We start from the raw sequence: 17,594 nt of genomic DNA on the forward strand, positions 1-17,594 counted from the left end.
ACTGTGTGAACATAACCATCCTCATATGTGCCACTCACACACTAACCTTGCATATACTGGGCCAATACACAGTGTAGTCTGATGCCTGACTGTGGTATGGGACATATGTCAGTCTGGCCCTACAAACATGTACGCTGATAGGGTACCATAAACTGGAGCAGCATGCAATGTCAGATAGAACAGGACCAAGAACAATGACATCTACAACAGTCTGTACAAAGGTCAGATAACATATTCACAATACGCACTCTGTCAACAATCACCATAAGTACACAGACCTCACTACTGTACAGACTACAACAGAATGTCCAGGTTTTATCCTCAAATTTAAGGCCTACTATACATAACATGTCTAGCAGTCTGATATCTCATTGACTTGTTAGCAGGTATGATGTCAGTAAATAATGATGTACTGTACATATGCACCTCTTTCTACATGACATATGGACAAAGGGTGACAGACTTGGGGGACGGAAGCACAATCACAGGGCCAATATTGACATATTGCTGTGATAAACTGAGAAATTTCCTGGTGTAACACAGTTTGTTGTGACATACTCTTCTGAGGGATATGAAGTCAGTAACTCACATGGATGTCACCATGTAGTGACTGCAATCATTAGAGTATGCTACTGCATTTCTAAAGATAGGAAATGTGAGAGTAACATGCCACATGTAAGACTCCAAACTCTGGCCAGTCTACAGATAGCCCTACAGCTGAGAGTTTCCTCAACCACATAACACTGGCATGCCAGACTTTAAATCATGTAGAACAGCCATATCCACACAAACCCTGTTAAACCAATATTACTTCAAATGTAGAACAGCAATACGTACATTCTGTTCCCATGTCTGGAACATTCCCCTTCTATTTGTTGGCTTGTCTCCACAGTGTATGTTGTAAGAGGTAATGTTAAGTTGTCAATCTCGCCTTCATTCTTGCTGGATGGGTTCGGAGCCGATCCTCGGCTCCGACTCGGCCAATACTAAAGCTCGAGAGCTAATTCCACCGGCTCGAGGCTCCCCTATATCCCACAATGCTAGGCGGTAACTACTCAGATCTCGTTTGCCGCTATAGCTGACGAGGTGCGTTTTCTACCGGCTCAGGCAGGTTAGTTCATTTTTACCTTTAGGTACTTCTAATAACCCCTTTTTTATTTTTGATACATAACCTTTCAGTTTAATTTAAAGATTTAGATAAATCGACCCCTGTTTGTCTAGCCCCCTGTTCCCTTATTCTAGGCCTTCGGCCCCTTCCCTCTCCCTAGTCCTTTACTAAATTAGTTATTTTGTAAGGGCTTGTGTGTGTGTGTTTGTGGCTTAACCTTAATAATTTATTTTAATATTTTTTCTAAAGAGAGTGTCTGGAGTGTGTTTGTGTGTGCTAGGCTCTCTTTTTTACTATGGCTAAAGACAAGGTCTCAGGCTTCAAGAAGTGTGATTCGTGCTGTCAGAAAATGTCTCTGACAGACGGTCACACTTCTTGTGTGTATTGCCTGGGGCCTTTGCACCTGCAGGACTCTTGTGCTTTTTGTCATGGGTTTAGCCCTAGAGTCCTGCAGGAATGCAAGAATAAGCTTATCTTGCGGGGCTTATTAAAGCCTGAAGGCCCCCCCGACTCAGTCTGTGTCGGGGAAGCCTTCAAGAACTTCCAAACAGTCGGCTCCTGCTCCAGAGTTGACTGCTGAGAAGTCTAAGTCGGCTTCGACATCAGCTCTGGCTGGAGCCGATGTTTCTAAGCCTCATACTGTTACCTTCGGCTCCGGCTGGAGCCGAGGCTGATAAACTTTGTCGGCTCCGATACCTTTATCGGAGCCACAATCGAGAAAGAGGTCCAGATCCCCCTCTATCGGATCCGTGCATTCGCGCCAGGATCCCCTCTTCTTTCGGAACGAAGTCACAAAACTCATTCCTCACGGTCTTCCAGATTATCAGACCATGACTTGCAAAGGGTAGTGAGTAGACTTCTCAAGTCCGAGGCACTGGCCCAAATGCTGCATGGCCCGACTCACCAGTCAGTGGCTATTCCCGTTCCCCAATACATTCCTCCTCTGACTCCTTTGAGTTCGGAGCCAAGGCTTGTCGGAGCCATGACTGTCGGTGCGTCGGATCCGATACCTTCCATTTTGGCTCCGTCGTCTGCTCCGATCTCCTCTTTGGAGGGATCTCGGCGCCGAGCTTCCCTCATCGGCTCCGAGGGGGCGAGTGGCATCGGACCCTTGTCCGACCCCGCTCTCCCTCTCGGGGCTTCGGCGTTGGTGAGTTTGGCTCCGACATCGGCTTCGGAGCCATCTCTGTCAGTGCCGGGGAAGGTCCTTGTCTCTTCGGAGCGGGGGCCTCGGGCCTTGCCTGACAGGGGTGCCTTCGAGGTCATGCAGAGCGTGCTAGAACCAGGTTCTGCCCCACAGTCAGCTCCTTCAGCCCCTCCATCTACAGTGCCTGCGGTGATTTCTACTCACCCCCTTGTCTCAGACCGCAGAGAGCCAACTCCTCAAGATTCCCCATTGGGAATTTCTTCCTCTTCCGAGGCCTCTCCTGACCCTGCAGGAGATCCCCCAAGGAAGAGGCAGTGCAAGAGGAAGCACATTGACTCCCCTGAGTCTATCACCTCTGACACTGACTTAGAGGAATCCGAAGGTTCCCCTCGATCTCCCTCTGAGGATGGCTCCTTTGCTGACATCCTTGAGATCCTGAAACAGAGGGGGAACTGGCCAGCCCTTAACCCTTCGGAGGATGAGTCAGTGTATCTTGAGGCGTTTGGTTCTCGCCCTTCTACCTCCTGGGTGTCCCCCCACTTTGACCCCCTTATGGAAGTGGTGGCAAGGAAGGCTTGGACGGCTCCTGACTCAGTGGAAACCACCCCGAGGAGACCATCCAAATTTATTACTGCCCCCAGAGACAAAGATTTTTTATCCAAAGGTGTCCCTGTTGATGCCATGGTGGTGGCTGCGGCCACAAAGAAGGAGTTAGCTGATCCTTCGGTTCCTGTCCATCCTCCTAATAAGGAATCTAGGACCATGGACAGGTATGGCAAGCGGATGTTCTCATCAGCAACCTTTTCAATGCGGTCGCTGAACTACTTATGCCACTTCACTCGGTTCCAGAGAGATTTACTCAAGGATATGGGTGAACTGATAAAGGATCCTACAGCTGAGGGGTTCAAAGACACAATGAACTCCCAGTTGGCAACCCTAAATTCCATCGTTAACTCCTCCATGCGGCTGGTCTCTTATGCAGCAGATGGGGCGAGTAGAGCCGCAGGCACAGGTGTTGCCTTACGACGTCACGCCTGGATGAGGCTATGCAACTTTGCAGACCCTTTCAAGGCGTCCTTCACCAATTCTCCCTTTAATGGATCATCCTTGTTTGGTCCACAGGTGAAGGATACATTGACCAGGTGCGAGGTAGAGGGTAAGACTCTCTCTGCTGTAGGAGTCCGTTTTTCTACCCCTTCTAGACCCTATCCCAAAGGTCAAAGGGGAGGAAAGATGTGGTTCCGAAAACAATCCCAGGGAGTCTCATCTGACGCACAAGGCCGATTCCCCTCCAGAGGCAGAGGGGGGAATAATAATAGACACCGCCCTAGAGGCAGAGGAGGTCCGCAAAACCAGGGTAGCAGAGAAATGTTCTCTGACAAACCCTTTCAGCACCCCTGAGGGGCTGCCCGGCTGTCCACCTTCGGAGGCAGTCGGGGGAAGGTTATCACTGTACCCAAAAGCCTGGCTTTCCCTTACTCAAGACAAATGGGTACAGTCGATCATATCCAAGGGTTACAAAATTCCCTTTACTCACATCCCAACCCAACCAAAAAGATCCCTTCCAGATGTTCCACCCGGTCTAAGGGAACAAGCAGCATTAGAAATTTCAAAGCTGCTATCAAAAAGAGCTATCCAATCAGTCCCGGCAGACCAGCAAGGATCCGGAATCTACTCCAAATTCTTTTTGGTACCAAAGAAAACAGAGGACTGGAGACCCATACTGGATCTCAGCTACTTAAACAAGTTTGTCAGGAAAACAAAATTCCGGATGGTCACGCTACAGTCCATTCTACCCTTCTTGGGTCAGGACAATTGGATGTGCTCGATAGATCTTCTGGACGCATACTACCACATCAAAATGAACAGACGCTCCAGGAGATATCTCCGCTTCAGGCTGGGAGCCAGTCACTACCAGTTCAGGGCCCTGCCCTTTGGTCTCACTACAGCCCCCCATGTGTTCACCAAATGCATGGCAGTGGTCGCGGCTCACTTGAGACGTCAAGGATTCCAGGTGTTTCCATATTGGGACGACTGGCTCCTTACTGCCACCACCAGACATCAGCTTCTCCTATCCAGGGACTTCACCATCCAATCTTGCCAAGCTCTAGGCATTTCGATAAATTTCGAAAAATCTGCTTTGTCGCCTTGTCAATCTATTGTCTTTATAGGCGCCACCTTAGACACACTGAATCTTTCAGCCAGACTCACAGAGCAGAGGGTGTCAGACATTCGGAACCAAGTTACCCTTCTCTTACAATGCAACAAAGTCAAAGCCAGACTGGTTTTGAAGGTACTAGGACTCATGGCAGCAGCTATTCCCCTTCTCCCCTTAGCTCGCTTTCATATGAGGATCCTCCAATGGATGCTGTTTACTCAATGGTCCTTTCAACAGCTCCCGATGTCCCATACCATATTGATAACTCAAGCATGCAAGAATCAACTGTCTTGGTGGATCACATCACCTCAACTTCTCCGAGGAAGACCCTTCACTCCCCCCCCCCCCAGTCGCCACGTTGACAACAGACGCCTCCCTGATCGGGTGGGGGGGCATTATCAGGGCAGGACAGTCCAGGGCACGTGGCAACCTTTCGAGTGCCACTTGCACATAAACATCTTAGAGATGAGAGCAGTGCTTTTAGCGTTGCAAGCCCTTGACAACTCTCTTCCCACTGGGACTATTGCAATTCAAACGGACAATATGTCCATAGTGTGGTACATCAACAAACAAGGCGGAACCAGATCATACCCTTTATGTCGAGAGGCACTCAGACTTTGGCAATGGGCGATCTCTTCTCAGCGTTTTCTGATAGCAATGCACATTCCCGGGAAATCCAACGTTATTGCAGACAAATTGAGCAGAGCAATTCTCATGCCCCACGAGTGGTCTCTAAAGAAATCAGTTCTAGAAGAAGTATTCCTAAGATGGGGCCAGCCTTGCTGCGATCTTTTAGCTACTCCCCAAAACAACAAGTGTCACGACTTCTTCACTCTCTTCCCGTTACCAGGCCATCCCACCAGAGACGCTCTAGTCCATGATTGGCCCCGGGGACTTCTATATGCCTTTCCCCCCTTTCCACTGATATCTCAACTAATTCAGAAAGCCATCACCTTGAGAGTGACAATGATCCTCATTGCTCCTTACTGGCCTCGACAGATATGGTTTCCCTTTCTTCATCATTACCTTTTGGAGCAGCCTTGGCATCTGGACCCAGTACCAGATCTGATAACCCACCAATCAGGTCAGCTGCACCAATCTCTGCCTTCTCTAAACCTCACAGCATGGTTTCTCCAATTCCAACCTTAGCCAGGCTTCCCTCAATATCTTGCTCGGTCCGAGATATCTTGATAGCCTCTCATAAATCTTCTACCTGGAAGATTTATAGTAGCAAATGGAAACGCTTTTCCTTTTGGGCAACATCAAAAAACATAGATCCCTTTACTGCACCTATCCAGTCTATTGTAGACTTTCTAGCAGAACTCTTTCATTTAGGATCTTCTGCATCAACCATTAGAGTTCAACTGGCTGCCATATCAAATTTTCATGTTGGTGTTTCAGAGTCTAGCATCATGGCTCACAAACTCTGTAAAGCCTTTTTAAGGGGTGTATTTCTTCTTAAACCTCCAATCAAAGATCCCCCGCCTCAATGGGATTTGAACTTGGTTCTGACATCTTTAATTCTTCCCCCCTTCGAGCCGGCGGCTTCATGTTCTCTGAAGTTGCTTTCTTGGAAGACACTTTTTCTGGTAGCTATAACTTCAGCGAGAAGGGTATCCGAACTCCATGCTCTGTGCAGTCGTCCTCCTTACTTAGTTTTTCACAAAGATAGGGTATCCCTCCATACTAATCCATCCTTTTTGCCTAAAATTTCTTCTCAAATAAACCTAAACCAAATTATTGATCTTGCTGTCTTTTTCCCTAACTATTCAAACAGGTCGGAACAAAAGCTACATTTTTTGGATGTTCATCGCCAACTTAGATATTACTTAGACAGGACTAAACAATTCAGGAAATCTGATCAATTGTTTCTGTCATATGTGGAAGGCAAATTGGGCCTTCCAGTTACTAAAGTATTCCTCTCTAGATGGCTCACCTCTACAATGACCTTCATCTATGCGATCAGACATCAAAAACTACCCTCAAGACCTAGAGCTCATTCAACTAGGGCATTAGCTACATCCGTAGCTTTTCAGGATAGGCTGCCAATAGATTCAATTTGTGCAGCAGCCACCTGGGCTTCTCCTCATACATTCATTTCACATTACAAATTGGACATGGTTTCCAGAAGTCGTGCCAATTTTGGTTCCACTGTTCTCAAGAGTCTGTTCCGATAGGCCACCCGGGATAAGGTGCTAGGGACACGGTCCCATCCAGCAAGAATGAAGGCGAGATTGACAACTTAACATTAAGAAGTTATGTACCTACCATAACATTCCATGTTAGTTGTCTTCTTCTCGCCTTCTTTCTTGCGTCCCACCCTCCTTCCCCCAAGCCTGGACACACTGACTGGAATTCATTTTGTGTTTTTCTTCCGAAAGTTGTCATTCCCACACGTTCTTCCACCTCTTCTATCCTTACTGAGGTCTGCCTTTCTTTTATGACAGATTGTTTTGAGGTGGGTTTCCCTACTCCATTCTATGGAGACTAGGATTGCTTGGTATAGCTATCAAACGAGATCTGAGTAGTTACCGCCTAGCATTGTGGGATATAGGGGAGCCTCGAGCCGGTGGAATTAGCTCTCGAGCTTTAGTATTGGCCGAGTCGGAGCCGAGGATCGGCTCCGAACCCATCCAGCAAGAAAGAAGGCGAGAAGAAGACAACTAACATGGAACGTTATGGTAGGTACATAACTTCTTATTTCCAACTACCCTCTGTGATGCTGTTTGTCAACTGCCCACATGAAATCCTGCTCACAGTGAAGGAAAAAGGCCAACACCCACATGAAGTGCTTAGTTATAGGAGTGTGTTTCCATGCAATTGGCTATAGGAATGATACCGCAGCTGTTCTACATGCAATTAACAAGTGTGGGACTGTATGCCCAGGCCATCAGCTGATCATGTGCATTACTTACAAAACTCAAGCTGCTGCCTATGCAAAACAGATGTACTTTTCCATATCCACCAGAGAGGGAGATAGAGAGAGAGAGAGAGACAGAGACCAAGTAAGAAAGGAAGGGAAGCATGTGTGTTTGTGTATCATCCGTGGGTGGAGAGTGGTATTAAGTTATTATAATGGTTGCCTATATTGTTTACTAATCCATACTGTCAGATAGTAATTGCACATGACTGTACATATTTATGGCTGAGGATTGTCTACAACAACCTCTACAGTGTTTGAAAACTGTTGGCCTTGTAATGTGAATAATGGGACATATAGGTCCTCAATATAATAAAATGGTCTTTCGGCTTTTCCCGGTTAGGGGTCGCCACAGCGGAACTCTGTTCCGCTCATGATTGGCAGTGGAACCTGTTTCTGCAGGATATCTGTAGATAGGTTGACAATATGGAGTCACAATGGGCAAAAGATAGTGGGGTACTGTAACTATTGTGTCTGTGCTGCTTGTGTTACATGGTTGGTGTTAGCAGAGATATTCAGACATATGTACTGTTTTGGCTGTCCTGTGCTTTTTTACTACAGCGTCAGCAGTATTAGATACAAGATACAGTAGAAATTATTCATGGAGGTCAGAGATGATTGCACATCAGATGTTATGTGATCCTATCTCGCCTACATTCTGAATGATGGGTTCGGAGCCGATCCCTCGGCTCCGACCGCACGCTTTATGCCAAAGAGCGAAGTCTCTTATTGGCTGAGCTTACTATATCCCAGGATGCACCACCATCAGTCCCCCAGATCTCGTTTGCCGCTTAACTGCAAGGACGTGGTTCGAGCTGGCTGGGCTGAGTAGCTTTTATTAACTACTTTTTCTGTCAGTTTTTGTGCTTGTATTTCACAAAAGCCGTTTTAACGGCTATTGCTGCCTATAGCTGCCTGTTGTGTACGATTGAGTAGTGGAATTTATTGTGTGTGATTGGGTAGAGTTTGTTTCGGCCCCCCTTTCAATCCAGGGCCTTTTCGGTCAAACTGTATAACTGAACTTTTTAGTGTGTTAAAGTTCCCGGTTATTACACCTAAGGTTGTGTTTTTACACTGTTTCTGTAAGCCTTCGGTTTTTTGTCATAGCGATTCTACAGTTGTGAAATTTCCTGTCAGAAATTGTTTGACATCATGTCTCAAGCCCCTAGGCCTTCGGGCTTTAAAAAATGTACTAAATGTGCTTTTAAGATGTCTGTTACTGATGACCATCTACTTTGTGTTTATTGTTTAGGGGCAAAGCACTTGCAGGAGTCATGCAGCGTCTGTCACGCTTTTTCCTCTAGGGTCCTCCAGGAGAGGAAAAATAAATTAATTCTTAAAGGGTTGATTAAACCCTCTTTTGAAGAAGCCTTGTCTTCTGCTCCGACTCCTGCCAAAAAGAAAAGGGCTTCGGCTCCGACCAGTCCGTCGGATCCGACTGCCAAGAGACCTAGGCAGGCCTCTCCTTCGGCTCCAAAGACTTCGGAGCCGAGGTCGAACGTCTGCCTCGATGCCTCCAGTATCGACTCGGGCTTCGGAGCCGATGGCTGGGGCATCGAGGCGGGTCACCTTCGCCGGCTCCACTGCTCTCGGAGCCGACAAGGGTCGCCCGCTCAGACACTTCCTCCTCGCCGAAGTCTACCTCGGCACCGATGGAATCTGGTGTGTGTTTCCTCGGCGCCGATTCTCATAGAGTCGCCGAGCCGGTCCCCTAGTCCCTTGGGGCCGAGGGAGAGGTCTTCTCGAACCCGTTCTGTTTCCTCTCGGTCTTCGAGAATGTCGGATTCTGATATAGTCAGGGTGCTCCAAAGACTTTTCCAGTCCCCAGTCTTCCAAAATTTGTTTCGGCTCCGACCCAGTTGGCTTCGGAGCCGATGGCCATGACCCACCCCATTGTTATTCCTCCTCCGACTGCTTCGCTCCGCCGGAGCAGGTGCTCTTGGAGCCGGTGGAGATCTCAGGGTCGGCTCCGACCCTTAGTGCAACCCGGGCCCGCGGGTCCGAGTTTGGTACGCAGACATCTTCGGCAGGACACGAGGGTGATGTATCGGGACAGGTGCTTTCGGTTCCGAGCCTCCCTCTCAGTGCTTCGACTGCGGGACTTCCGTCTACTATCATGGCCCCGGAGACTGGACGCTCCCAGGATTCTGGAGGTCCGGCTTTCAGAGCCATGAGGAGTGCCTTGGCCAAATCCTCTTCGCCATCTCTCCGGTTTTACCAGCACCTTCCCTGGGCGTGGAGACTGGGTCTTTGGCAGTTCCCTGTCCGTAGCCAGCGGAGCCCCGAGGCCTGAGGTTACCCCCAGTGGGGTTCCCTCTTCCTGAGGGTTCTTCGGAGTCATCTCCAGAGGAACCCCAAGGAAGAGATCGTGCAAGAGGAAGCACGTGGACTGCCCCGAGTCTATCACATCGGACACGGATATGGATGATGCAGAGGGGTCCCCTAAGTCGTCCTCGGATGATGTCTCCTTTGCAGACATCTTAGAGATCCTCAAACAACGAGGCGGCTGGATGACCAAACCCCCTCTGCGGACGAATCAGTGCTCCTCAAGGCCTTTGGGGCTCAGCCCTCCGCCTCCTGGGTATCTCCGCCCTTCGACGAGCTTCTGGATTTAGTTTGTCAAGGGCGGGAACACCCGGATACTGTGGAACCAGTCCCTTCTCGTCCAAACAAATTCTTATCTGCTCCCCGAGAAGGAGTTCCTTACTAAAGGCGTGGCTGTAGATGCCATGGTGGTGGCATCTGCTACACAGCAGGACGTGGCAGAGGCTTCAACGCCCATCCATCCTCCTAATAAGGAGTCTAGGAGTATGGATAGGTACGGGAAGCGCACCCTGACTTCAGCGGCCTTTACCTTAAGGTCTCTGAATTATTTGGCACATTTTACCAGGCTTCAGAGGGATCTGGTCAAGGAGTTGTCAGACTCCTCTCGGTAACCTACCTGAACAGCTAGCCCAGTCCGTTAGCTCTCAGTTGGCTATCCTTACGCCAATTGCTAACTCGCCCATGAGGCTCATATCCTATGCGGCAAGGGGCGGTAGAGCGGCAGGCACAGGCGTGGCTCTACGAGACAGGCCTGGCTCCGCTTGTGTCAGTTTGCGGAGGCCTTCAAGTCTTCCTTCACGACGCTGCCTTTGGTGGGTCCTCATTGTTTGGCCCCACCGTGCACGACACCCTTCCCCGCTCTGAGCAACGGGGGAAAACGTTATCTGCCGCAGGGGCGCGTTATTCCACTCCCTTCGCCTTACCCCAAGGCCAAAGGAGGGGAAAATGTGGTTCAAAATCTCGCAAGTTTTTCTCCCAACAGCAGGAAGATTCCCCGCCCAGAGGCAGAGGGCGGGGAAATTTTTCAGGGAGACGCCGTCCCAGAGGCGGCAGAGGGCCCCGCAATTCTGGAGACCGCGAGTCCTTTCGTGGCTCTTCAGCCTCCCACACGACATGAGGGATTGCCCGGCTGTGCTGCTCGAGCCAGTCGGGTGTCGTTTTGCCAAGCACCTAAAAGCCTGGGAGTCAATCACTCAGGACAGATGGGTGCTTCGGATAATTGCCGGAGGTTACACCATCCCATTCAAATACTCACCCCCTCCGTCCAAGAGAATCCTGGACCCACCACCCAGTCAAAGGGAAATAGCAGCCGCAGAAGCTTCAAAGCTGCTACAAAAGGAGTCATCCAACCGGTCCCCACAGACCAAATCGGATCAGGAAATTACTCCAGGTTCTTTTTAGTGCCAAAAGACAGGGGACCTGAGACCAATATTGGATCTCAGCAGACTGAACCTATCCGCTACGAAATCCAAATTCGAATGGTCACGTTGCAATCCATTCTCCCGTTGTTGGAGAAGGATGTTTGGATGTGCTCCATAGACCTCAAGGACGCCTATTATCACATACCGATACATCAGGCGTCCAGAAGGTATCTGCGCTTCAGCCTGGGAGCCAGTCATTACCAATTTTGTGCTCTGCCCTTTGGTCTCACCACAGCCCCAGGGTGTTCACCAAGTGTTTGGCAGTAGTGACGGCTCACCTGAGGAGCCTTGGATTCCAAGTGTTTCCCTATCTCGACGACTGGCTCCTGACTGCCACCACCAGGCATCTACTTATGGACAACCTCAAAGCCACCATCTCCCTGGGTGTTTCCCTGGGGATTACATTCAATTGGTCAAAGTCTGTCTTGCTGCCCTCTCAGCGCATAAAGTTTATAGGAGCAGAGATAGACTCAAGATTGATGCGTGTCTTTCTTCCTGCCGAAAGGATGCCAACCTTACAGGGCCAAGTTCAAGCTCTGATCTCGAGATCCAAAGCCCCAGCCAGGATGGTCCTACAGGTTCTAGGCTCAATGTCTGCCACGGTACTTTTAGTTCCTCTAGCAAGGTTACACATGAGGATTCTTCAGTGGCTCTTATCAACTCAATGGTCCTTTCAAGATCTTCCCTCAATCATCACATCATGTTTACGGAATTATGCAAAAGGGACCTACGATGGTGCCTTCAGACTTCCAACTTGGATCAGGCAAAACCCTTTGTTCTCCCTCCAGTGGTTACCCTGACGACAGATGCCTCCCAGATAGGGTGGGGGCATTGTCTGGGCAGGCTAGTTCAGGGCTCCTGGCTTCCGGACGAAGCTCTTCTCCACATCAACGTGTTGGAGATGAGGGCTGTACTTCTATCCCTACAGGCCTTACACAAGTTCCTTCCTCAGGGCATCATCGCCATCCACACAGACAACATGTCGGTGGTTTGGTACCTGAACAAACAAGGAGGGATCAGATCGTATCCCCTTTGCAGAGAGGCCATGAGAGTGTGGGAATGGGCTGTAGCTACCAACCGCTTCTTGGTAGCGACCCACATCCCGGGAAAGTCAAATGTGTTGGCGGACAAATTAAGCAGGACAATTCTCTCTCCTCACGAATGGTCTCTAAACCGCACAGTAGCAGCCCAGGTTTTCAAGAGGTGGGGGACGCCGTGCTGCGACCTATTTGCGACTCCACAAAACACCAAGTGCCAAAGGTTCTTCTCCTTGATTCCTCATCAGGAAGTACCGCCATGGATGCTCTAGCACAACCCTGGCCAACAGGGTTGCTTTATGCCTTTCCTCCAATTTCACTCCTTGCCAAAGTTATTCAAAAGCTTCTCAGCTAAGGTCTTCAATGATTCTGATTGCCCCATACTGGCCTCGTCAGATATGGTTTCCTTACCTGAAAAGCATGCAGTGGACGATCCGTGGACCTTAGACCTGATCCCGGATTTGCTAATCCATCAGTCGGGACATTGGCATCAGTCCCTTCAATCTCTGAAATTGACAGCTTGGCTCCTCCACTTCCGACCTTAGTTAGAAGTCACACGCTAGACCCGGAAGTTGTTCACATTTTGTCTTCGGCCCACAAACCCACCACTAACAAATTGTACCTCAGTAAGTGGAAGAGGTTTGCTATCTGGGCTCAACTCAAGGGCTTAGACCCTATCACTGCTCCTGTCCCAGAGGTTTTGAAATTCTTAACATCCCTATTTAATCAGGGATCTTCTGTCTCAACTATTAAAGTTCAACTAGCTGCTATCTCTAAATTCCATGAATCCACGGATCCTCCTTTGATGAGCAGCAGGCTATGCAAAACATTCATTAAAGGTGCGAGTCTGTTAAGACCACCAGTTTTTCATCCTGCACCTCCGTGGGATCTTGATTTAGTGCTTCGCGCATTAACATCTCCCCCTTTGAACCGGCTGCTACATGCGAATTGAAATATCTGTCATGGAAAACGGCATTCTTAGTGGCTATTACTTCGGCAAGAAGAGTCTCAGAGCTTCAAGCCCTGTCTATTAAACCACCATATCTGATTTTCCACAAAGATAGAGTATCTCTTAGGCCTAATCCATCCTTTGTCCCAAAGGTCTGCTCTAGTTTCTGTCTTCAACAATCTCTAGAACTACCAGTTTTCTTTCCAAAATTCTCTAATGAAGCAGAATACACTCTCCATAAATTGGATGTTCACAGGCAATTACGCTTCTATTTAGACAGGACTCAGCAACTTCGTAAGTCAGACCAGTTGTTTGTGTCCTTCTCAGATAATAAATTGGGCCAAACCATCACAAAAGCTACAATCTCAAAATGGATCAGAGATTGCATAACTCAGGCCTATTCTTCTTCAAATAAGCAACTTGCATCATCTATCAAAGCTCATTCTACCAGAGCTATGGCTACTTCTATAGCTTTTCATTCCAAGCTCGCTATTTCGGAAATTTGTGCTGCGGCTACTTGGTCCAACCCGCACACTTTCATTTCCCACTACAAATTGGATGTGGCATCTAAAGGACGAGCTTCATTTGGTTCCACGGTACTCAGGAGTGTTTTCCAGTGAGCCACCCAGGATTCAGGTGCTAGGACGCTGTCCCATCATTCAGAATGTAGGCGAGATAGGATCACATAACATCTTTTAGTTATGTACTCACCATAACTTCAGATGTTTGGGATCCATCTCGCCACATTCCTGATACCCACCCTCCTTCCCCTGCCTTGCAGATCAGAAGAGATAGAACGGTTTTGAGCTCCACTGTTTTTATCTTGTTTCATCTGACGATGTTATATAAGCAGGGTATGCATGTGTGCATGTATGCGGACAAACTAGATCTGGGGGACTGATGGTGGTGCATCCTGGGATATAGTAAGCTCAGCCAATAAGAGACTTCGCTCTTTGGCATAAGCGTGCCGAGTCGGAGCCGAGGGATCGGCTCCGAACCCATCATTCAGAATGTAGGCGAGATGGATCCCAAACATCTGAAGTTATGGTGTGTACATAACTAAAAGTTTACTATCATAATCAGGAATTGCAGAATATTTTTGTTTTAAAGATTGACTATATATGTCGATTTTAGGAAGTTCATATATAACAAATTTCGAATGTGATAAACATGGAGCTCAACATTTGAATTCCCTAACTTCCAGTTTCAAATGCCCACGTTTCCTTTTAGTTTTTGCAGGGGGGCAAGCTCCCTTGCACCCCCCCCCCCACCCCCTGCATATTATATATACCAACTCCAAGATCACACTACAGTTAGGAAAAGGATAAATTTCCTGATCCACAGTGTGCCACTATCTCCATTCAGAAAGTCGACTTTATATTAGCGAATGTATACTCACATTTGCTAATATAAATTCAACCACTTTCAGTTCAATATTACGAGATGTTGAAAATAATCATTCGATGTAACACTGTACAAAGATATGCAATCATACCTCTCAACTGTACTAAATTCCTCGGTATTTACTGGTTTTGAGGGCAAAATAATGGGGTGCCACAAATTCACTATGGTCCCCTTCATTTCCAGATTTTTAAAAATTTTTTTTTTTATTTTTACTTGCAATTTGAAGTGGTAGCTGATGTCATCCCGCATCACCAGCATATCCCGCAACATTATCAATGACATGCAAGGGTATGTGTGATGACTTCAGTTTTGTGACTAACTGGAGCAGACTTCCTTAGTGTCGGAGAATTCTGTTGTCAGGTTGGAGACTCTCAGACTGCTGATTTGTGTAATGTTTACCTTCTTTCCTGTTTTTGGAAATAACGCATGACAGCTGCGAGCACGAGCGGTGCTGTTTTGCCACAACTGTTGTTTACAATTTAAGTTCTGTCTGCCAAGTTAACTTTGTCCGTTCCGAACAGCAGCAGCACTCCAAGTCTCCACAGGCCAGGATCAGGATGAGAAAATGTACTTTCTCAGGCTCCTCTAGGTAAGTAAAAAAGAAAAACATATATAGGGTAAATTAATCAAAAAAGGAAGAAGGATGGTTAAAATAATATTGTGGAAAGCACTGTAAATAATACAAAGGAGTAAAAAAAAAGCAATATGATCATGAATCATAATTGATGAATGAACGGAGTTTACGGAGAGGAGAGTGGGAACATGACAGAGTGGGTTTGGGAGGGTTTAGACCAGGGACCTTGGGTTATAGTGATTTAAATATTAATTATTTACATCGCTCAAGAGACAGTAAGATGAAGTGGCTGCTTTTTTTTTTTTCGAAACTGCTGGTTTGTTTTAGATCGTTAGGTAAATAAAAGTTTGCGGTGATCTTATGCCATGCGATCAAGCTGGAAATTAGTTCAAGTAATTTTCAATTAGTTAGCAATTGAGGGAGTAGCTGGTATTTGACTAGAAGATGCTTGAAATGCTGAACAGAAGCCATTGCTGCAATGACTGACATGCTAGTGTGAGGAACTCATTTAAATTAACTTTTAACTAAACATTGTAATTTTGTGAGGAACAGAGTGTTTACAGGATTTCTGCAGTTGTACTAATGCAGTAGTTTTCTTGGTTGGATACTTATGTATTATCGCAACCAGATTTTTGCGCTAATTCAGGTTGCTTCCCGATGAATAAAGTGGTGCCAATAATCTATTAAAAGGCATAGAAACAGTGTTTTCTTTAAACTGTTTTGGTTTGTTTGGGCAGTTTTATGAGTTCGACAACTGAAAAAGTAAATAATGCAATGTAGGTTTACTCTTTACCGCTGCGTGTCATGCTGTTTGTGTAAGAACTGCAGACAATGAATTTACTTATATTCCCTTGAAACTGTTTATATTGCGGGAATGGGTAAACTTCAGCTGTGTTATACAAATGTAATAAAAGGATACGTGGTCTACATTACTCCTAATAAACAGTGCAAATATTGCTCTTTTCCGTATGGGTGTGTTTCATAGTGTTTTTTATGTGTTGAGTGGAGTTCATTATGTTACTGTAGGAGAATATGTGCCTTAGAAATCTCTGGCTTGCTACTGCGGGCACATCGATTTCCTCCATGTGGTTTTAAGTCTACTTGCAGTACACAAGCAAGAATGTAAATAATGATTTTGCATTCATTTCGGAATTTTTTTTTTGTCTATTTTTCTGCAAACGCTGTGAATGAAATGCACAGCCAGCTTAAAAGATGTCATTTGGACTAAAAAAAAAAAAAAAAAAAAAAAAAAGAGCAATAATCCACATGTCACAAACTTCAACACTCCCAGCCATGAATTCTCAACAGTATGAACGGCCGTTATTTGACAGCACTGGCTGACAAAGAATATTCAGTGGGCAGCCTTGCAATGAAGCAACATGCTTCTACTGCCAGTAAAGAGCACGAAGAAACAACAACTGTATGTTGTGTACTTTGTGTTGATAGGCCTCCGGAAAACAACCTGTTTTGTTAAAGAAAGCACACTATATTGCATTTCAAGCAAATTGAGGAACACATTTAGTGATCAGGAAGCAACCTGCATTAGCGCAAATATCTGGCTGCGATAATATGTAAGTACCCTTAGTTGTTATGTTGCATGATGATAGTAACCATGAGGTCCAGAATATCTTGATGTTGTTGTTATCTGAGTGACAAGTAACGTCATTGTTGTACAGGGTAATATGATCCATTAGCTAAGGGTTACCATTTATCAGTGCTTGGATCTGTGGTGCCTTCCAACTTTGCATGTTCTACTTGTCCGCATGTTTTTTTCCCCTGTGGGATCTCCTTTATTTTCCACATTTTGGACATGCTGCTGGTACATGCACTGTTAATGACTGCATGTTTATCGGTCTTGTGATAGAATGCAGCACTGGTTCACTGTCCTAATGCCTCCTGCTGGCTTAGCTAATCCTCCGTAGGATGGTAGCTTAAGTTACTGCATACACTGTCATTATTTATCTTTGTTGCTTAGATTAAGTCACCCACCATGGCGAATAGTTTATTACCATGATAATAACAAGTGAGCTGCCATTTCACTAGTGTGTGGTATGCTTTTCAGTAAATGTATGGACAGTTCCACTTTCAGCAAAAGACATGGTTATATAAGGATAAGAGTTTTGTGTGCATGGTGTATGTTCTTACAGAGATGATTGAGTTGCTGCTGGTTGCCAAGCAGTAGAGGAACTCTGTATAACTTATCTCTATTTTTTGTATTGAGTAAAGTCTTGGAAGTACACACCTACAAGCAATGGTGTAGCCAGGATTTTCTAATTCTGCACCATCTTCTGCAATGTAACCATCCCAACATGCATCTCATCTGCCCAGATATCAGCAGACTATCCAGATATTTTTGGTTAGTTTCTCTTAAAAGTTGTGTTTTTTTTTTCTTTTTTGCAAACTATTGAGGCCTTAATTCACTAATGAGGGACATTTGAATTTCATATTTCATATGCTTCAGAAAATGATTGGTAACACAAAAACGTTTATTCTAGCAACTTTCTAAGTTTATAACAGCACTATTTAAACATTTGGGCCTCTTTTTGGGCCT

At 46.5% G+C, this 17,594-nt stretch overlaps 1 protein-coding gene across 3 annotated transcripts in view; it reads left to right on the forward strand.

The window, feature by feature from the left end:
• Positions 1-17,594, forward strand: part of MINDY4B (MINDY family member 4B) — a 1,400,689-nt gene that overhangs the window by 1,311,524 nt on the left and 71,571 nt on the right. The window lies entirely within an intron of this gene.

Source organism: Protopterus annectens, chromosome 4.part1, assembly GCF_019279795.1.
Source record: "Protopterus annectens isolate FY-2018-M chromosome 4.part1, PAN1.0, whole genome shotgun sequence".
Classification (NCBI taxonomy): Eukaryota; Metazoa; Chordata; order Ceratodontiformes; family Protopteridae; genus Protopterus; species Protopterus annectens.